We start from the raw sequence: 21,418 nt of genomic DNA, 5'->3' as shown, positions 1-21,418 counted from the left end.
TATAAATAATTATTTACAATTAAATAAAAAATTCTAAAACACTTAAAATTGCAAACTATATTGAGCAAAATAATAACAATTATAAAAACATACAATTAATACATATATACTAAAACACATTAAATTGATTAAAAAAAACTATGGGCCTGATTTAGATACTGACAGACAGGTATTCTGTCACAACAGTTACAGATATCCCGCCCACCAAAATCGAAATCCCATAGGATATAATGGGATTTAGATTTCGGCACACAGGATATCTGTCACCGTTGTGATGGAGTAACCTGTCCGCCAATATCTAAATCAGAACCTATATTCTTTACAACTATATAATTGAAAATTATATTTACAACAACGATAGTCTTAACAATGATATTACTTAGCTGAAAAAAATGATATTCTCTACAGTGATTTTTGCATCACGATATTTTGTATCACAATATTGTTTCCCTATATTTCTGTCTCCCAATATTTACAACTTGATATTTTTTCCAAATACCATATATAGATTTATAAGGTACAATATTAAAAAGAGTGGTGAACTGATTGATTAGCTGTTTGAGCTGAGTTAAATATTTACTACTACAGAGACCTATGTGCAGCATGCAGATTCATTTGATCCATAGCCATGCCACTTCAAACTTTTACCACTGTGAAATTATTACGTAATTACAATGACAGAGTTGAATTGGGAAAGACTGAAGTAATGGGGTATACACACTGATAGGGGTGAAGACTCTAGTAACTACAGAAAATAGTGCTGAAACTTGTCAGACAGATCACTGAACAAGGCATGGGACATGAAGAGAGCTCCTTTCTTGTTGTGCTTGTAAACCCTCCAGCATGCGTGCAGAGACTGTGAAGTGGATTATGAAGCCAAGGGACAAGGGCCAACCCTCCTGATTTTCACAGAAGACTCATTCTCCTGGAGATTACACATCAAAACAATGTTGCCTTTTGTCAGTGTAAAACTTCCTTTACCCAAGGATAAAGCAATCTAACTATGCCTTCAGCTCATGCCACCAGGTGTACCATTCTATGTGCAGCTCATTTCCATGCAGATGTGATTGCTCTAACTGCCTGTGCTTTCAGGAGGTAAGACCGCACTGTACGAAGTATGCTTACTCAGATCTACACACCACTGAATGTGTCTGTGGTGAACACTTGCACTCATTTTTGAGACTTGTGCACATTTTCACAAACAGACTATGACCCACAGCAAGACAGAGAGGAAAGAAAGAAGGAGCGAGAGAGCAAGGAAAATAATGATGCAGGCAGAAAAGGGGATGGTAAAAGAACCTGCAAGAATAAGATAAAGCCAAAGCAAATGTAGGATAGTGAAAGAAAAAGGTAATGCCAACCCTAGCATTCAGCAATGCGACCCTAAGAAACACTTTGGGCCTGTATTTACATTTTTACAAATTACACAGTGCCCCGAAAAGGTGTTTACCTCCACATTTAGCAGCAGATATCTCTCAAGTTCTTATTGTTGACATAACATTATCTAAACCACACTCACATTTACCAGCAGAACTGAATGACAGCTAACCCTGGAATCAGTACCACCAGAATAGCCACGCAAAGCCTGGCCCAAAGCAAGAGGTATGAGCTCCTCCTCAAAATAAGTGTAAGCTGCCCAATGTCCAAAGATGAGAAGGAAATTGTGAAAAAGAGGGCACATTCACTTCCGGTTCCAACAAACGTTTTCAAGAAAATATTAGCTTTCACCAGGAAATATTGCTAGTTTACATAGAAAAGCAAAACTAGTGGAAAGTATAAGAACAGTGAGAAACACCACAAAGTATGGCCAGCAGTCAGAATCTAAATTTGACTACGCTTGCTATCAGGAACTTGGCACAGCTTAGACATGGTGCACTGAAGAAAGGACTACGTGTTTACAGTTACATTGACCTGTGGGCTCGACTGTTGAATGTACCATTCTGAAGGAGGCAGTCCTATGTAAGTACACATGATCTTTCATTGTATGCATAGCATACCTACTCTGAATTACATTGGCCTGCCAATCCAGGGAGCATTGCAAAACCTACCATGTGTTATGCTACAGTACATCACAAATATCTGCAGTGTTGCTGAAATGGGTAGGGGTGAGAAGGGCAAAGGACAAGACTAGTCATACCCAGCCATGCCTAGGCAGGGTAATAACTTGGCAAGCTAACATGCTCATATTCAAAGCTTCTGGATTTCCAGCGGTATAAAAAAGTAACTTGTCTTCCTTGCAAGGAAAACAGCTCATCATCATTTAGTGATTGGAGCTGATAAATAAAGCACATAACTTCAATACATTTTTGTTGTGGTGTGAAGGATTTAGATGCTTCTTAACAAAACTGAAATTGTTGGGTCATGGGGGATCACGCAGGATTATTTGAAGGGAAAAATGCATAGTGGCAGCCTGGATGAGAGAAGAAATGAGTGCATGATTTCAAGCTGTCATACTAACCAAACGTGAAACGAAAAATTCAAATTGACAAGTTTAACATACATACATCATACAACATACACTTTCACAAACATACAGCTGTAAGTGGTAGCTGCACTGGGGCTTAGGTGAGTGGCAGGCATTCTGATGGAGATTTTCAGATGCAGATTCTTCATCTTCTGAATATTACCCAGGTGTCAGACTGGATCCAGAAACTTTTCAGCCTTACTTCTATGCTCAAAACCCACACCAGTCTGACCTCAGTTGAGGCTGCCCTCGAGTCCGCTTCCTCTGCTTGATTTGCCTCCTCAGCATCGTTCACACACTTTTTGGCACAGATTCAGATAATGAATATGATTCAGGCAACAAGATTGGCAAACCTTATCATGAGGAGAACTGAAGAGACGACTTACAGGAGTCCACTAGCCTAGATAAATCCTCTGAAACAAGAATCCTTTCATCTCCTGGTCCTGCCACTAAGGAGAGTGCCTCCCACATCATGGTAATGCGTAGGACAGCCGATATTCTGGACCTCCAACTGACCTTCTTGGAAATCAATACAAATGTATTGACTGAAGTTCTCCAGGGGGGCATACTTCAACTACGCCCCCCTTGCCTTTAAATGAGGTCTTTAAAGGTGCATTGTTTGGAGTGGGCCAAGTCATGTTCTGGCCCTCTGGTGGACCGCCAGATAGCACAACACTATCGACCTGCTTTGGGTGACCCGACATTTCTATCGCAGCAGCCCTCCCCAAAAGTATTGCAAGTGTCTGTGGGTTGATCTAACCCCAACTCATTACTGACTGCTCCTCCTGATAGGGAGTTGAAGCAGATGGAGGTGTTTGGTGAAAGGGTCTTCTCATCTATCAGTTTGGCATATCGATCGTGAATCTTAGCTGTCTACTGGGACTCAACTCCCATGCCCTTTGGGATTTAGTGCAACAAGTCCTCCCAGGTGCGCATGAAGATCTCCAACCTGTCTTTATCCAGGCCATAAAGGACAGTTGTGGTGCAACACCATCCAGGCCAAGTTATCTGATGCACTTTTATTTGTTCTGTCCCTCACCTGGCAAGGCCTTGCTTTGGGCACAGTTAAAGAGTACCTTCTGGCTCTTTCAGCTTTTTTACATTGCCTGAACAGCCTTCTTTCTTTAAATCTCCAGTTTTTTTTAGCTTTTTGAAAGGTTTATGACACTTGCTTCCTCCCACCATCTTTGTCATACCACAGCGAGGGCTTAACTTGGTCTTCACATTCCTGATCTGCACTCCATTTGAGCCATTTCACAGCTGCTACGTCCAGCTCCTTACCCACTTAGACACTTATACACTAGGAAAGTGTTCCTTGTCACCATAACATTGGATCACCGAGTTTAGTCAGCTTTAACCTCTCCATGTTAACCAGCCATATACTACCTTCTTCCTAGACAAATTGCTCTTGCAGATGTGGGCATTTTTGTTTTATTAAAGTTGTGACACTGTTCCCCCTTGGTCAGAATATCACCCTGCCGACATTCTATGTTCCAACTCACTCCTTTAAGGAAAAGGAGAGATTCATCACTTGGACCCCTAGAGAGTGCTGAGCTATATGGATTGTACCAAAGAATACTAGGTGGAATATCAGCTCTTTGGAGGGTTTTCTGGGGCTCACAATAACCAAGGCTGGGCAGAAGAGAACTATCTCCTGCTGGATTGTGCTCTGCATTAAACTCTTCTATCACTGGGATAAAAGCAGTCTCCAGAAGAAGTGCATGCTTATTCTACCAGAGCTAAAGCTTCTACCACTGGATTAGCATGGGGAGTTTCTGTCCTGGACATTTGCCAGGTGGCTGTGTGGGTGTCCCGCAATGCGTTCAGAAAGCATTACTGTCTGGACAGTCAGGTTTGCCGTGAAGGATATGTTGCCCGCTCGGTACAGCAGGACTCACTGGTTTGAGCCCAGCCACAGGCTCACCTCCAGATACTTACTGATCTTGTATCTATTCAAAAGGTGAGGAATCTGCAGCTAGAAGTCTCTATCAGAATAACAAGTTACTTACCTTCAGTATCACTCTTTCTGGTAGAGACTCTAGCTGAAGGTTCCTCACAAAGCTTCCCATCTCTTCCCTGTCCTGTGGTTGGTCTCTATCAATTAATAAGATGCCAGGTCTAGGATTCTGCCCACTAATCACACCAATTTGCATCTAGGGCTTTGCATTTGGGGCGCAAACAATCTTGAAAGCAACTGACGTCAGTGCTTGTCATTTCTGGAGCAGAATGGTGTCAGTGTGAGCTGCCAAATGCCACCTACCGGCATGCAAGGGTAATTCTGAAAAGCATCTGATGACTTGGGAATATTGAAAAGCTGAGGAATCAGCAGCTAGAGTCTCCACCAGAAAGAGTGTTACCAAAGGTAAGTAACTTGTTAGATAACTATTTTGTGTGATTTATGTATTACAAGAATCTAGGTCTTTTATGGTGCACATGACAATTGATATCCATGTGGCTTCTACTTGTCACCAATTCTCCAATACCTTGTGCCAAGAATTAAAGACAAATGATTTACCTTTGATGTAAAAAATGATAAATAAAGAGATGCCACTCTAGTTCTAGAATGACACAACATGAAATCAGAAAACCTGGGATCAATACTAACTTCTCTGCTCGAGCAAATTGTGTGCTTGTAGGAAAATCTATCTCTTGCATTTGATTTAAAAGACTGTAATGTTGCTACCTGTACAATAAGAATATAGGCGACATAAAGAATGCACATGACAATTGACTTGCTTGTAGTTTCTACCTTCCACCAGCATTCTTTCCTCATGCACCATAAAATAAAAACATTAACCTTTGATGTAAAACAAGAGAAATAAAGAGATGCTCACCCAGTGGCAAACTCACAGTGTGAAAGCAGAAAACCTGGGATCAATCCCAGCTTCCCCACTTGACAAAATTGTGTGATCCTAGGCAAATCTATCTCTTTTGTTTCGTTTGAGAAACTGTAATCTTGCTCCACGTACAATAGGAACCTAGGCCACATATAAAATTCTCATGATAAGTGACTATTAGTTTATTAATGGCATTGCTGCCAAGGCGTGGGTATATGGATGTTTCTAAGTTCACACTAAATTCAAGCTATTACCTTTAGTAAATGCCTGTCAATGCAGTGATATCTGAAATACTATGGTGAAACTGTTCTGTATTTTAATGAAATATACTTTTTTTAAAATTATGAAGCAACTTTGCAAATTATGTTGCATGAATTGCTTGTCTGTTTCATGGCTCACCTCAAGCATTGGCTCTCTCTGTTAATTTGTTTGCTTACCCACTCCTACAGAAGCTAGGGTTTGAAAGCACCGCTGGAACCTGGGTTATTGTAATGGTACCCTTGGACCCAGCCTTTGGAGTCAGAAACATGTTCTAGGAATCGGGCTGCATGTTAAGCATGTATCGCATCACAGCAACAGCATTCTGTCCAAAGATAAGATGCAGTATTTCTGTAGCAGTGGGATGATGTGAGGTCGGCTGGGGTAGTAGTACTTACTGAGAGCTGAAATGAAGACGTTGATACAGCCAACTCCTTCCCACCAGCAATCTCAGTTGGGCTTCTTTCTTCCTCTTTCTGTCCGTGTGCAGAGTGTACTCCAGCTTCAAGGGACGGCAAAGTGTTGGAGGCCTAAGGCAGTGTAAGACCTCAAGAACAAAAAGATCAACATTCTGGGTGCTTACCTTTGTAAATGGTGTGTAAGGAATGTTGATCTTCTGGCTTCTTATCACTCTGCATTTAGTGAGAATTGTTCTATGTTCCGCCTATTGACTTATCCGAGGCGTCTGGTGCTGGGCATGCTGTGTAAAAAATCACAAGCTGAACTTGAGGCAGGCTTGAAACATTTTTCCAACCTTGCTACTGCACTGTATGTGATTGGTTTGGCAGTGCTGCAATTGGAAAAAACTTTACCATAGGAACATATAAATTGGGGGTCAAGGTGTGGCAACAAAAAAGAGGTGGGGTCAGAAGGGATAGAGATATAAAAAGCAGTCTGTAAGTCAACTTGTAGATTTTTTTTTTAATCACTGCCACAAAAAAAAAATTGGCCACAAGGAGAACTTGACAGTTAATGGTCACAAAGGCTGCATTTTAAACTACATGAATGAGGTTACGGCACCTGCTGCAGAGATCTTGTGTGTCCAATAAATGATAGGGTAGAATAATAATGGTAAGATAACTCTGATGGTTAATGCACTTGCTGGAGAGATCTGTGTTTTGTCTAGTCACAGTTTTGAGTCATGAAGCAGCATATAGGGTTAAGGTATCTCCTTCAAATACTATTGTGCAACATGCAGATTGCAGCTTTTTATTTTATTTTATGTAGACTGTGAACACTGAGTTCCTTTCATTACTTGCAGTTCATAAATTGCAATCTTAATAGAGCACACTGAGTTATGAGCCAGCATCATGTCCTGCATGCACACTGCAATACATGGGTTTAGACCATGGGGTTATACAATTTTGGTACTGCAGAGTTTTCTGCATAGTTATGGATTTGCAGCACTTGCCGCATAATCCATCACCGGCGGCATAATCTACAGATTTTAACCAAAAAATTCGAGCTCAAATTATTCAAAAGTTACTAAAACATGGTGACATGTGACCCTGTGTAGTGGAAGGCTTTTCAGCAGAAGTTGACTGGTCATCTGTCAGCTGTGTATTGTTGTATTTTCGTATTAATCTGGTATTAATAAGGTGAGTTTGTTTACAAGTATGTGTTACCATGTGAAAAAATGACAAAATAATGAAGTAATGCTATCACAAAATGTGCCATAAATTGCATTATCTTTCAGCATAATTTAGTCAACCCTGCTCATACTTTTGTCCTCCCCTACCGCATAATTCAAGTGCTCCCGGTTTACACCTTATTGTTTTTTCTCAATTTATTGCTATTATAGGGCTGCTAAAATAGTTTCTTTGGTTTGTAATAAAGATTCAGAAGTGCAGACAACCCTAATCTCTACTTTACGTTTTAAAATACTAACTTTTTGTCACCTGGCCATGCACCCTTAACATATGATGCCTTCCGATATGGAATATATGAGACTACTACACGTTGTAACCCTCATTGCCTTATGTAACACATACTAGACATGGATTTACACACTTTTCTGATTTATTGTCAATATATGATATGTGTCCATGATGTAAAGGGCACTAACATCCTACAATGGGATTTGTAGCATCATTAAATAATTACAGTTTTAGAAATTAGTTTTATTTAAATTGTTATTTATGTAAATACTTGTAGAGACTGATACATTCGGCATTTCATATCTCTTATATAGAGGATTAAACAAAGTCAAAAGCTGGTCTCCAAGACGTAGTTTTACTTAAGCACTTGTGAAGAGATAAAAAGCTGTACCTTTGTTGTCCTTCCATTGCATTGGCATCTAGGTGGGAGTCTCCAGATGGCTCCAGCCAGGATTGTCCTCCAACGAAAGGAGAGCTGATGATCCCTTAAATTCGGCGTTTGTTTTAGGCCCAGCTGGAATCACAAATAAGGAAGCCCCAGGCCACCTGCATGTTGCTGCTCAGAACGGAAAGTAGTCAATGTCCAGGCCCTGCTGAACATCTCCCGGTTCAGCATATCACTAGGGCCCAATGTCTTGGCATGCAGGATGGCGTCCACCTTGTGGAAATAAAAGTTGGATGGCGTCCACCACGTGTACCTCGGACTTGTGCCGTGACGGGATCAGTGCTCTACAAAAACGACAGTTATAAGTGGTTATTATAAAATAATCTTGCATCACATTTAGCAAGAAAGTAAGCTATATAGTGCACATTACAAAAGGACAGATTTTGGGTAACTGCGTATATTGTTGAATGTTTCAGGTTTGAAAAAATATTACTTTCCATAAATGTCACTCAATACTGTTATATAATTGCACATATTTAACTATGACACTCAGAGCTGTTGAACAATACACATTGTTTTAATTTTAAAGCATGTTATCATCCCTTTTCTTTGCATCTGTTGCCTGATGGCTTGGGTCGTGTTTTGCCTCTTAGACGTAACCCAAACCGCTTTCCTCGCGCTTCCTATGGCTGCCTGTGAACCGCCTCCCCCCTTCCGGCCTCCAACCTCCCGCCCCCAGCAAAAAACATGTAATGCCTTATACGCCCTTGCTTGACCTCTTCTTATTTGAGACCTAAGCCCAGACACAACCCAGTCCCGCACCTCCATTTATCTCACCTCTTTGCTTCCTTTTTATTTGGTTGAAAGTCGCATGTTGCCCTCCCTTCCGGCTCTTCCAGCTGCGAATAGATGCGCCTGACTGTGACTTACTGGTAAGCAGCGCACCTTTCGCTCTCACCTGCCTTGTCACTCCTGACTGATAATGTGCCTGTGGGAGGCTGGGAGCGCGCCACCTGCTCCATAAACCACCTGGTGCCAGTCACAGGGCGGGGCCTGCAGGGCAGAAGGATCCCGACCGCACCGGTCCAGAAACTGATCATGCAGCCTAGGTGGTCATTGCACCTACTGCCAAGAAATCCAAATACACCGCAGGCCACAGGTCTAAGTGGGTAAACATTCCTGCTGCAGAGAATAGTGCTCAACTCGAATCGTAGTGGATTTGCTCAGTGGGTTAAAATAGCTTCTGCAAAGATCTGCTTGTAATAGGTTAAAATTCAGACAATACAGATCATGAAGGGTTCAATGAATCCCGCTGCAAAAATCTGTATGGACCCTGCAAGTCATGGCTGGATGAGTCAGATTGTCATTTTCTAATGGTTGCTATGTTGCGGATCATTAAGCTAGTAATGGAATGGTTCAGTGCAGGGATTTAGGGCCTAATTTATGAAAAATTAGTGCCGCCTTCACGTCATTTTTTGACGCAAAAGCGGAGCAAACGTACAAAATATGGGCCCGTATTTATACTTTTTTTGCGTGTCATTTGCATCATTTTTTGACACAAAAGGGGCGCAAGCTTACAAAATACAGTTATATTTTGTGAGTTTGCACTGCTTTTGCATAAAAAAATGATGTAACGGCAGTGCTAACTTTTCATAAATCAGGCCCTTAGTATCTGCCACAAAGTGACACTCTGCTGCGTTTTCAGCGTAGTCTGCATTTTGTCTGAGCAGAAAATGAATCCCGTAACAGCATGGGAAATATATAAATTACACCGGCGTGATTTGAGTAATTTCAGGAAAGCTGCTTATTAGATGAGATTCCCAGGTATTACACCTGCACGTAATTGCGCCAGTTTTCCACAAATGCAGCTGAGCAATAGAACACAAGCAGCTGTTGTTCATGGTGTTTTGTTTAATTCATGGATACTCACAAATATTTTCCCAAGGGTACATAGTTTAGTTGGTGATCTGTTGGGGGTCGCACTACTGCCAGTAGAGTGGGGGTGGATTGGCAGTAAAGAGGGTGTAGGGGAAGTGATGCATATACATATAGGGGGTTATTACAACTTTGGAGGAGGTGTTAATCCGTCCCAAAAGTGACGGTAAAAGTGACGGGTATACCACCAGCCGTATTACGAGTTCCATAGGATATAATGGACTCGTAATACGGCTGGTGGTATATCCGTCACTTTACCGTCACTTTTGGGACAGATTAACACCTCCTCCAAAGTTGTAATAACCCCCATATTGTCTGAATTGCTCAATGGGAAACCAAAAATGTGGGATTAATCCCGGCTTCTGCACCTACCTAAATTGTGCGATCCTCAATTGTTTTACAATCATTTTCCCTCCTTTTTCATTATCACCTATGAGGATCTCAAAATACATGACTTCAGGATGTGTGCTGTACAGAACCTTCCCTTCTGTTTGATTTAATAAACCATTATGCTGTTCAAGTATGGAATAAACCGAGGCTACCCAAATACTGCAGATAACTGGCTTGCCCCTTAGTTCACTATTGGCATTGTTGTCAGTGTTTGGAGGGGGAGGGAGAATGAATGTTTCTAGGTTCCTGTTTGAAAATTATTACTTTATTATTACTTTAAAAATACATATCAATGCACTTATATAACCTGATGTACTAGGGTGAAACAATTCTGCATATTAATGATATAGACGTTTTAAATTTTGATCAGACTTTCTTATAGTTCTACACTTTTGTTGTAAGGTGTCTTTAAAAATAAAGGTGTTTCTAAATTGAAGCTGTGCCAGACACTACTTGCTTTAACTTAAATTAACTTTAAATGAATGCCTACCTGTTTCTTTAAGATCTTTTAAATGTTCGTGCTGTGTCGAGTCCAGTGTTGCGGTTGACCAGGGGGGGCGCATGTAAAGGTCAGGAGGGCCGCATGCGGCCAACGGGGCCATACTTTGACCATCAGTGGTTTAAATGTATCCTTGTGCCAAAAATAACACAAGGATAAATATCATGCTAAATTATTGCCCGAAGTAAGGTATCTGCATTTTGCATAATTCTGCAAATTTGCCACACCTCAGGCTTTGCGAAACCACCATCTTGCTGGAGCTTGCTCCCCGAGATACTGCTTGTCTCAACCCAAGAGTGATTGATTGCCTTTAAAATGTGATACTAAGGGCCAGATTTACAAGTCCCAATGCGCCACTTCTCTTGAATGCCCCTGCCATCACCTAATGACACCATGGTTGCGCCGTGTTCAAAATACAGTGCACCATTGCACACTCTAGGACAATAGCATCAAAATTGTAGAGCTTTGCTGCAATAACATCATAAATTTTGACACTAGTGCAGCAAAGAGCAAAGAGGCCCATTGATTACAACAGGTGCCTCCCTTTAACGCCTGCATTGAGTAGGCATTAAAAATGACGCCACAAATTTGTAGATTTCACTGCGCCATTTTTGCAGGCCTCGTAATGCCAGAATGTCCCCCTTGCATACATTAAGCCTGACGCAGGCATACTGTGACGCAAGGGACGCAAAGTGGGGCAAAGTGGCGCAATGCATGCACTTTGTTAACATTGCGTGGCAAAAATTGCCTCCTTGAGTCACATTAGAGTAAAAAAAAACCTTTGCTAATGTGACGCAAGAAAGCGCTAGGGCCTTGTAAATCTGTCCCTATGTGAGGGAAACCAATCTCACTTTCTATTCGTCCGGGCTACGGTGCTGGTAGCTCTGCTCTGCCCTTTAGTCATGTTTTCGCATTCGTAGTTCCATTTGTTCAGTTCCCACGTTGTGTGCAGGTGTTCTGCTCCTATATATTCTGCATGGTTTAGTTGTCTTTGTTTCGACCATTCTTTATACGCAGATGCTCTGCATTGCTGTGTCCAATCTACTTTACCTCCACGTGTGTGGTTTCTTCGCTGTGTGCAGATGCAGTACTCGTGTCCTGTTTAGTTCTGCTGCTGCGTGTGGTTTCTTCATTGTATACAGATGTTCTGCCTGCGTGTAGGCTGTCTAGTTTGGCTGGCTGTGTTTGTTTGTTCGTCGTGTACAGATGCTCTGTTCCGGTGCATGCTTTCCAATTCAGCCTCGTGTGTTTGTTTGTTTTCAGTGTGCTCAAGCACTGCTCGGAAATATCCTCCCTAGTTTCCCTACCTGTGTTTGGTTTTATCATTGTATACAGAAGGTTTGCTCGAGTGCTTGCTGGTTGGTTTGGCTCCGCATGTTGGGTTTGTTATTTGGCGCTATTCCGGCGCACCGTGGGCCGTATTTATACTCCGTTTGCGCCAAATTTGCGTCGTTTTTTTCGACGCAAATTCGACGCTAAACTAACGCCAACTAACGCCATATTTATACTATGGCGTTAGAGGCGAATAGCGCCAAAGTTCCCGGAATGTGCGTCATTTTTTAGCGTGAACCCCTTCCTTGCGTTAATGATATGCAAGGGAGGCGTTCCCGTCTAAAAAATGACTCCCAGGCCTTTACGTGGTATTTATACTCCCGGGCAAAAGAGACGCCCGGGAGTGGGCGTGGCTAAAAACGGCGCATTTGCGCCGCTTTTTAACGCCTGGGTCAGGCATGGCGTTAAGGGACAAGTGGGCTCAAAATGAGCCCAGAGTGCCCTCCCCTGCCCCCAGGGACCCCCCCTGCCACCCTTGCCCACCCCAGGAGGACACCCAAGGCTGGAGGGACCCACCCCAGGGACATTCAGGTAAGTATTTTTTTATTTTTTTTAAATAATTTTTTTTGGCATAGGGGGGCCTGATTTGTGCCCCCCTACATGCCACTATGCCCAATGACCATGCCCAGGGGACAGAAGTCCCCTGGGCATGGCCATTGGGCAAGGGGGCATGACTCCTATCTTTACAATGATAGGAGTCATGTTGATGGGGGATGGGCGTCGAAAATAAATGGCGCAAGTCGGGTTACGACGATTTTTTCGACGTAACCTGACTTGCCCCATTTTAAGACGCCCATGCGCCATTTTCCCCCTACGCCGGCGCTGCCTGGTGTACGTGGTTTTTCTCGCGCACACCAGGCAGCGCCGGTCTGCTTGCGCCGGCTAACGCCATTCAATAAATACGGCGCCCGCATGGCGCAAAACTTTTTGACGCTAAACTGCGTTAGCGCAGTTTAGCGTCAAAAAGTATAAATATGGGCCCGTGTACGGTGTCGAGTTCAGCCTCCTGTGCTTTGTTTTCTTCATGTTGTACCAATGTTTGGTGTAGGTTGCCTTATCAAATAACTGTTTTTGCATTCGTCATTATGTGCAAATGCTGCGCTGTCTATTTCTTCTTCTTCGTTTAGCAATTGTGTGCACATGCTAAGCTCCGATGTTTGTTGATATTTTATCTGCAGGTGTTTGGTTTCTTCATATTGTACAGATCACGTTCTAGGGTATCTGCTGTCTTGTTTTGCTACTTGTGCTTGGTTTTTTTGTCGTGTGCAGATTCTCTTCTCGAGTGTGTGCTGTCTAGATTAGCCAAATGTCTCTTCATTTTGTGCAGATGCTCTGTTTGAGTGTATGCTTTCTAGTGCAGCTACATGTAATTGGTTTGTTCGTCACGTCCGATGTTTTATTTCTATTTAGGCTGCCTAGTTTAGCTAAGTGTTTTTTTTTTTCATTTTCTAGAAAACGCTCTAGTCACATGCAGTAAACTGGCTGTTCAGTTTATCCTTTTATCAGGGAGTATGTGTTTTTTACACCTAATATGTAGTTATTTAGGGTCGAGTGCACAAGCGCCCCGTCCCTGTTGTAATCTCTCTTTGGGTTTTTAACCACACCCATGTCACGTCTGTCACTTTCATTGGTTTGTAGGCTTGCCTTTTAAAATCCGCTTGATTTCATTAGTGAAAGGCATGCAGACGTCATGCCTTTTCCGGTGTTTAGCCTTCCTCAAGCGCACGGGCAAGTACTGAAAACATACGAGGCTCCAGGTTTTCAGCCTGGTTTCTGCACTACTTTATCTTTTTATTTTCCACGCAGTTCAATCACACTGGGTTTTACATAACACGATTGCGCTTATTTTTTTTTCTTTCAATTTATGTGCAAGAAAAGTCCGGTTAGGAGTTTACAAGGCTAATAGCTCTAACATGAGCAAATGCAAGACCCGTTGCATTACAAATGCTTGTTTTATTACTATTTTGTGTTTGCAGGGCTTTCACCAGGAACAAGGATCAAGGTACAGCCTAATACTTTCCGCCCCACCCTCTTTCTGTCTCACTTCCGCACGAGTGGTCTCCTTGTCTCTCTCACCCGCTCCCTCTCTCTTTCACACACTCCCCAGTCACACTTTCTATCTCACATTCTATCCACATCTTCCTTCTCTCTCTCCTTCCCCTCTCTCACTCTTTCTCTGATTTGTTTCCTGTCTCTGCTTCAAAATAAACATTTGTTTCTCTCTCTCTATTGTATATATTATATAGCGGCAGTCAGCACTGGGCAGATATGGTTAGAATTGTATCCATAGGTAAAAAAAATGTTTTCCTAATTACTATGTCTCTGATAAACAAATCTTCACAAAACTTTTTAAAAAAAGTCTCATCAACCTCAGCTCCTATCTGAAAAAGCTTTGGGGTGTTCCGTCAAGCAGGGGCCAAGAAAAAGGTGGGTCCCAAAACACATTCTCCCCATTCATTTTTCCTTAGGAAAACTCAAACCTATACCGAAAAAACAGCTGAATACAATTACACCAAATTTAGCAGAAAGCTAGCTCTTGGTCCAGACAGTGTGCTTTTTGTGATTTGGTGTAAATCTGTTAAGTTGTTTTAGAGAAGCAAAGGCTTAAATAAATACAGGTATTCAAAGTTGTGGAGGATCAACGGAGCTGACAGATCTGAAAATGAGATCCGATTGGCTGTTACCACATCAGCAATGACAGTGGCATTCAAAAAGGTTAAAAAAGACATAAGGAGGCAGGGTAGGGATACCCATAGTCCTGGTGGGCCCCACCCATGGCCAAATACTTTTTTTTTTAAATCTTGCTGCTAATTTGCAGTGTATATTCACATTTTTTTGTCAAAAAAGTGAGGGATCCAGTGCACAGAAAAAACGTCTTGGTAGGCCTGGGCCTTGGGAGGAGGGGGGCATATTTGCATATTTAAGAGAGAGGGCGCATGGTGCCCCTAACTGATCCTCTTGGAGGACCCAGGACCCCATGTTTAATTACAGGGGAAGGAGGCTGGCAGCCCCCCTTTTCGAGCCTTGAAATACCCCATGTCACAATTCTTTGGGGCCAAGCCTTAATTAAAGGGTAGGGAGGTATGCAACCCCCTTGCTGAGCATCAATGATGCCCCAGCGACCCAATACTATGGGGCCGCCACTTAAGTTTGGGGGTGGATGGTGTGCATCACCCCTCCCTGAGTCTTGAAAGGCCTAGGTCCCCATCCTCTAGGACTGGCTTCTCTCTTGTGTTCAAGGGAGCCCACCTCCATGACACAGTTTCCCCACCCTAAAAAAACTATAACTAGAATCCTTGCCATGCACTGCTAATTACTTCCCAAATTACATCACTTGTGACATGTTCTATGACATTAATCATAACATGACTGTGACTTCTGAAATGACATCATTGATGATAACACTGTTCATGATGGGGCACAAGTTATAGTTACTCTAGGGCACGAGTTACAGTTACTTGAGATAACCATAACTGGGGAATTTCAGTGTTTTTTTGTTTAAAACAATATATTTTTAAGGACATTGTTTCACTATCTATATAATCCCTTTAACCTTTTTTTATGATTGAATGTATATATTATGTGTGTGATATATATATATATATATATATATATATATATATATATATATATATATATATATATATATATATATATATATATTATACGGAAATAAACAAAGGTTAAAGTGATATTATAGTTAAGTGAATATTTCAGTTAAACTGCAACATTTTAAACTATAAAAACACTGTAATTCACCAGTTATAGTTATATCAAATGGCAATGCCTTGCAGTCTAGCCTTGCACAGGTCTGTTATTTTTTGTCATAAGTTGTATTATCAACAATGTCATAGAACATGTCATGAGTTTTCTAATATTTAGGTTATTAGCAGTACATGTCAAGGTCAAATGTTATAGCTAGTTGAGTTTAAAATATTACATCTTAAGTTACATTTTCACTTAACTCGAACTTCCCTTTAACCTTTGTGTGTTTTCAGTGAATTTCTGAGACTTTTTTAAAGATATTATTTTCCTATATGAATATAACATCACTTTACCTTTATTTTTTTCAGTGAATTACTTGGGTTTAAAAAAAATGCAAAGTACGATTTTATTACCATACCTACATTTCCCAACCTCCTGCTGCACAAGGCCTTTGGCCAGACTGTTCATCCAGCCCCACAGGAGCGCCCAATCCCAATGGACCCCAAATACCCCTTTTTCATCTAAAATTTATTCCCCGATCCTGGGGGACTCTCAGAGGAGCCATGTGGCACCCTTTTTCTCACCCCTAGTTTCACGGATCACCTTCTTTCCAGGAAGAGGCCAAGGTTGCTGATCTTTTTTTTTGGAATGTTTTGTGAAGGTTCATCAAACGGTGCCAAAGTTCTTAGTAAAACAAAAAATAACTTTTTCTACAGCAACTAGGCCCTAACTATGACTACACTGTGGTGACCACTACTGTGCAATATATACATATATATATATATATATATATATATATATATATATATATATATATATATATATATACAAAAACAGGTCCCGAAATACTGAGGCTCTAAAAATAGTGGCGGTTCGACCATGGATTCGGGAATACCCATAAAAATTTAACTCAAGGAAGAATCTGTGTGTCAGTAAATTTCTTTACATTCATCTGGAAGTGTCCTGACCTTTTCCTGTGGTTACAAGAATTTGTGGTGATATATATATATATATATATATATATATATATATATATATATATGTATATATATATGTACATATATATAAAATTGTATATATTACAGACTGGGGGTCGTCAGTAGGTAGTTATAGTTAGGACCTAGTTCCCATAGAAAGAGTATTTTTTGTTTTGCCACTGACTTTGACATCGCTTGAAGAATCTTCATGAATTTTCAAAACTATTACTTCAGCCAGTTCAGCACAATGTTGAAAGGTTTTAGGGTGATCCGTCAAGCAGGGGCAGAGAAAAATAAAGGGGGGGCAAAACACGTGTTCCCTATGCATTTTCCCAAAGGGATTTTGAACACTACAGCCCAAACCACTGGATGGAATTACAACAGATTACACCAGATTTGGCAGAAAGCTAGCTCTTGGTCCAGAAAGCGTGCTTATTGTGATTTGGTGAACACACTTTCAGTAGTTTAAGAGATATTAGAGAAAAAAGAAATATTGATTTCTAGGAACATGGGACTTCTGCAGATTCAACTGTCCCCGTGCTGATATCTGATTGGCTACCACCATTTCAACAAGGAAGTGTTGGCAGTCATTTTGGGCCTCAGCTTCAGTCGTGTCCCAAAAAAAGGATAAATAACAATAAAAGGAACCAGAGTAAGGATACCCTGAGCCCGTAGCCTTCATGCAGGGGTTCCCTACAGACCCCACCAGGGCTAAAAACCATAAACAAAACTCTGAAAAATCTGTGGATGGATGTAAATCAATAAAAATGTAAATGCATGGCATAAGGAATCTCTTAATGATGAAGAAATACAATATCTGAAGATGGAAAACCTGGTATTTCCAACTATATATTTTGCACCTACAATTCATAAACCATTAACTAGGCCACCAGGTAGACCAATTATTTTGAGTTGTGGCTCGTTGTATGAAAAAGTATCTAAATATATTGATTAATATTTGGCCCCGCTGGTCACCACACTAAGCTCCTGTAAATATGACACAGGAGAATTTTTGAGACTTCTCACAGGTATGATATATGCTGGTGACAATTGATGTAGTATCATAATATACTTCCATAGACCATAAGACTGGACTGCACGTAGTTGTGAATTTTCTAAAACGGGAATATTAAAGAACTTCAACAATCCTGCAGTTTTCTAAAAATGATTGACATGCTTGAAAAAAATGTGTTTTTATTTAGCCATCAAGTGTATATTCAAATACGTGGGACTGCCATGGGAGTTTCCTTCTATACAAGGTACGAGAATCTCACCATGGGATTGTGGGAGAGAGGTAGCTTGGAGGGTAGAGAACAAATATGTGGAAAAATACCCCTGTGGCTAAGATTTATTGATTACTTATGTTTGATCTGGATGGACATGAAAGTGGAATTCCTGCAATATTTTGATTAATTTGGACAACAGCCAATGTGGCTTAAAGTTCATGTGTAATTCCAAAACCACTGAAATAGATTCTTAGATGTGAAAGAATATATTAGGAATTGGGTCTCTAATTGGCAGAGGTTTGCACTCTGTCCAAGTACGGACCCAATCCTAGTCAGGGCAAGTAAGATACACACTAACATTTTACCTGTGCTCACCCTCTGGTAGCTTGGCAAAGATCAGTCAGGCTAAAATAAAAAGAGACAATGACTAATGTATTTGTGCACACACACAGTATGTTGGAAATTGGATCTCTAGTTGGCAGAGGTTTGCACTCTGTCCAAGTAGGGATCCAATCCTAATCAGGGAAAGTAAGATAACACAAAAATATTACCTGTGCTCACCCTCTAGTAGCTTGGCACAGATAAATCAGGCTAAAATAAAAAGAGGCAATGTGTAAAGTATTTGTGCACACAGTAACACAGTGGAAGCACTACAAAAGGACTCAACATAAGTTTAGCAAAGTAGCCAATATTTGCCTGAGTCCAACAAGACCAAAATATCAAAAAACCAACATACTCAAGCCAAGCTATGCATTTCCATAGGTTAAATCAAAATGCAGTGCTTAGAAGACAATAGCTCCAACCTGAACTATCTGGTCGCGGTGGACCGGGACAAATTCAAAAGTGCAGTCCCACCACAATGGAGAATGGGCCGGGTACAGGAGTCACACAGACCTGCTGACAGTACCTTTGTTGCTTAGATGCTCGGTGACGGCAGATACATCTGCATACTGATAGTCATCCTGGGCAGGGAGCGAGAGAGGCAGTTCACACTTATATCTGAATAAGGTATGTCCTGCCATTACCCCCTACTGGTAGTCTGGAGCCAGGGCCGGGTTGAGCTGTCACACCCAGCCCTTCCTGTTTGTGGCTGTCATGAGAGAATGAACAAATGTAGCTGTCACCTAAACCCAGATGTGCATTCGGAGACAGGCTAAGGCACATAATAAAGTAAGACAATGCCATCTTTTCAAAAGTGGCATTTTCAGACCTGTAATTTAAAAACCCTCTTGACCAAAAATATGTATTTTTAAATTGCGAGTCAGATACACCAAACTCAATTTTCTATCTTTTCCCAATTAGAAATTACATTTCAAAGATGTTTTAAGGCCACCCCAATGCTAGCCCATGCAGTAGTAAAAATTGAGTGGATCTATTACACACAGTAGAAATCACAAATATCGTTATACAGAAATATTGTGTCAAAAATATTGATCACAAAAATATTGTTTTCCTATACATATAATAGTAAGTGCAAAATAACTGTAAAAATATCGTTTGACACTAATATAAAAAAAAATGTTTTTTAATATATATAAGGGTAAAAACAGTTAATCTTACATAATTTAACATATAACATTAATATAATGTAAAATAAATATATTTAACTAATATGTAAAAATATATGAATAGATACTCATTGAAACAAACACACACATACATATATATGTATAAGTTAATGTTTGGATTAACATATATTGTGTAAAACTATTATAACAAAAAGTTTGATTTAGATTATGATTTTCTAGATTTTTATGTATTAATATAACAAATATATGTATATAAATATATATATATATATATATATATATAAATATTTACATAAAAACTATAACAAATAAACTGCAAATAAATCTTAATTATTTCCAATTTAATTACACATAAAAAGTACACACTAGATAAAAATACATGTAACTAAAAATATGTTAAAAACTACACACGTTTATACATATAGATAAAGCATTAGACCCAGAAGAGGTAAAATCGACTATTCCCACCCCATTCACTGGTACAGTACAAAGAGAAGACTTCACTTCAAACAAACATCATATTTTAACAATTCTATTAAGTACCCCAAAATATAAAATTCTAATCATAAAAATGAAGGGGCTGATTACGACCCTGGTGGTTGGACCACCAGTCTGATTCAGTGGCCGCTGTGAGAATGCCACCAAGCCAGCGGCATCCCGACTGCTGCATTACAATATTCCCGTGGGGCTGACTGTGTTGGTGGAGCAGTCAAGGCGGCAGCATGTTTTGGCTCTAGGAAAGAGCCTGAAGCCAATGGCGGCTCTAAGAAAGAGTCTGAAGCCACTGCCGGCTACACTACTGCACCTCCACCAAGTTGAGCACACTGTTTCCATGCACCATGTCATGCATGGCAAACAGTTGCCGCATCGACATTGCAGGCATAGGGAGAAACCACATGGACTCCAATCACAATCCACATGAGATTATTCGCCCCGGGGCCCATTTTTGTGGCCTTTTACTTCCCTTTCTGCCGACCTTTTCAATGCAGTGTCCCTGCCATGAAAAGGTCAGTGGAAGTCCTTACCGCCACCGCAGCGGTAGCTCAAATGTTGGCAGCGGTGGGGGTCTTGTGGCAGTCGGTCTGCACAGACTGTAATCGGGTGGTCAGATCGCTGAGGAGACCAAAGATGGTACAGAGGTCCCAAGACCAACAAAGTCATAAATCAGCCCCTAAATTTCTTAATTTTAACAGAAATTTTAAAAATAACATAACTATTACAAATTTGAATAATTATCAATTAACAAAAATAATAATAACATAGTTAAAATACCACACTTTATCACCACAGACATAACAGCCAACAGTCAACAATTAAAATGCAATAAAAATAAAGAAAATATAACACAATTAACCTATGAAATAATTTAAAAACAATTTTTTAAAATCTTTTTTAAATGTATAATTAATGAATTGTATTTAATTTACTTCCCACTCTATACCCCTACAAAACCCACAACTCGCTACGACACTAAAAATTGAAATAAACAAATTAAATTAAAAAACAACTACAAACTATATTTCATTCACAATATTTATTCCAATAATGTTTAAAATATACAATTGATCCATATACTAAAACACATAAAAATAATTAAAAACAATACTATTGACAACAATATTTTTCCAAACGATATTAACAACATAGATATTTTTCATATTGATATTAACAACATAGATATTTTTGTAAATGATATTAACAGCATAGATATTTTCAACATCTATATTTATAACGTAGATATTTTTATCATTGATGTTACTTACCTCTAAAATCGGTATTCAGGTCAACTATATCCCTGCATCATATTATTTGTGGATCACGATATTTAAAACTCAATATTTCTGTATCTCAATATTTTAAATTCCATATTTTTTCCGAATACTAAACAAGTTTAAAGGTTTTTCACTATCTGGACATGTTAAACTTAAAAGTACATGTTCAACTTTTTGAATACACTGCACCCTTCTCTTTGGGCTAACTAGGGTCTACCTTAGGGGTGACTTA

The 21,418-nt window shown here is 40.2% G+C and overlaps 1 protein-coding gene across 1 annotated transcript in view; it reads right to left on the bottom strand.

Moving 5' to 3' along the window:
* Positions 1-8,161, bottom strand: part of LOC138292777 (beta-1,3-galactosyltransferase 2-like) — a 165,620-nt gene extending 157,459 nt beyond the window's left edge. The window contains exons 1-2 of the mRNA XM_069231538.1: positions 7,828-8,161; positions 6,143-6,259 (exon numbers count right to left, since the gene is read on the bottom strand). The gene's annotated coding sequence lies outside the window, so the exon portion shown is untranslated. The remainder of the gene's footprint in view (positions 1-6,142; positions 6,260-7,827) is intronic.
* Between the last annotated feature and the right edge of the window lie 13,257 nt (positions 8,162-21,418).

Source organism: Pleurodeles waltl, chromosome 4_2 (genome assembly GCF_031143425.1).
Source record: "Pleurodeles waltl isolate 20211129_DDA chromosome 4_2, aPleWal1.hap1.20221129, whole genome shotgun sequence".
In the NCBI taxonomy this organism is placed as follows: Eukaryota; Metazoa; Chordata; class Amphibia; order Caudata; family Salamandridae; genus Pleurodeles; species Pleurodeles waltl.
This window is presented reverse-complemented; position numbering and strand designations above follow the sequence as displayed.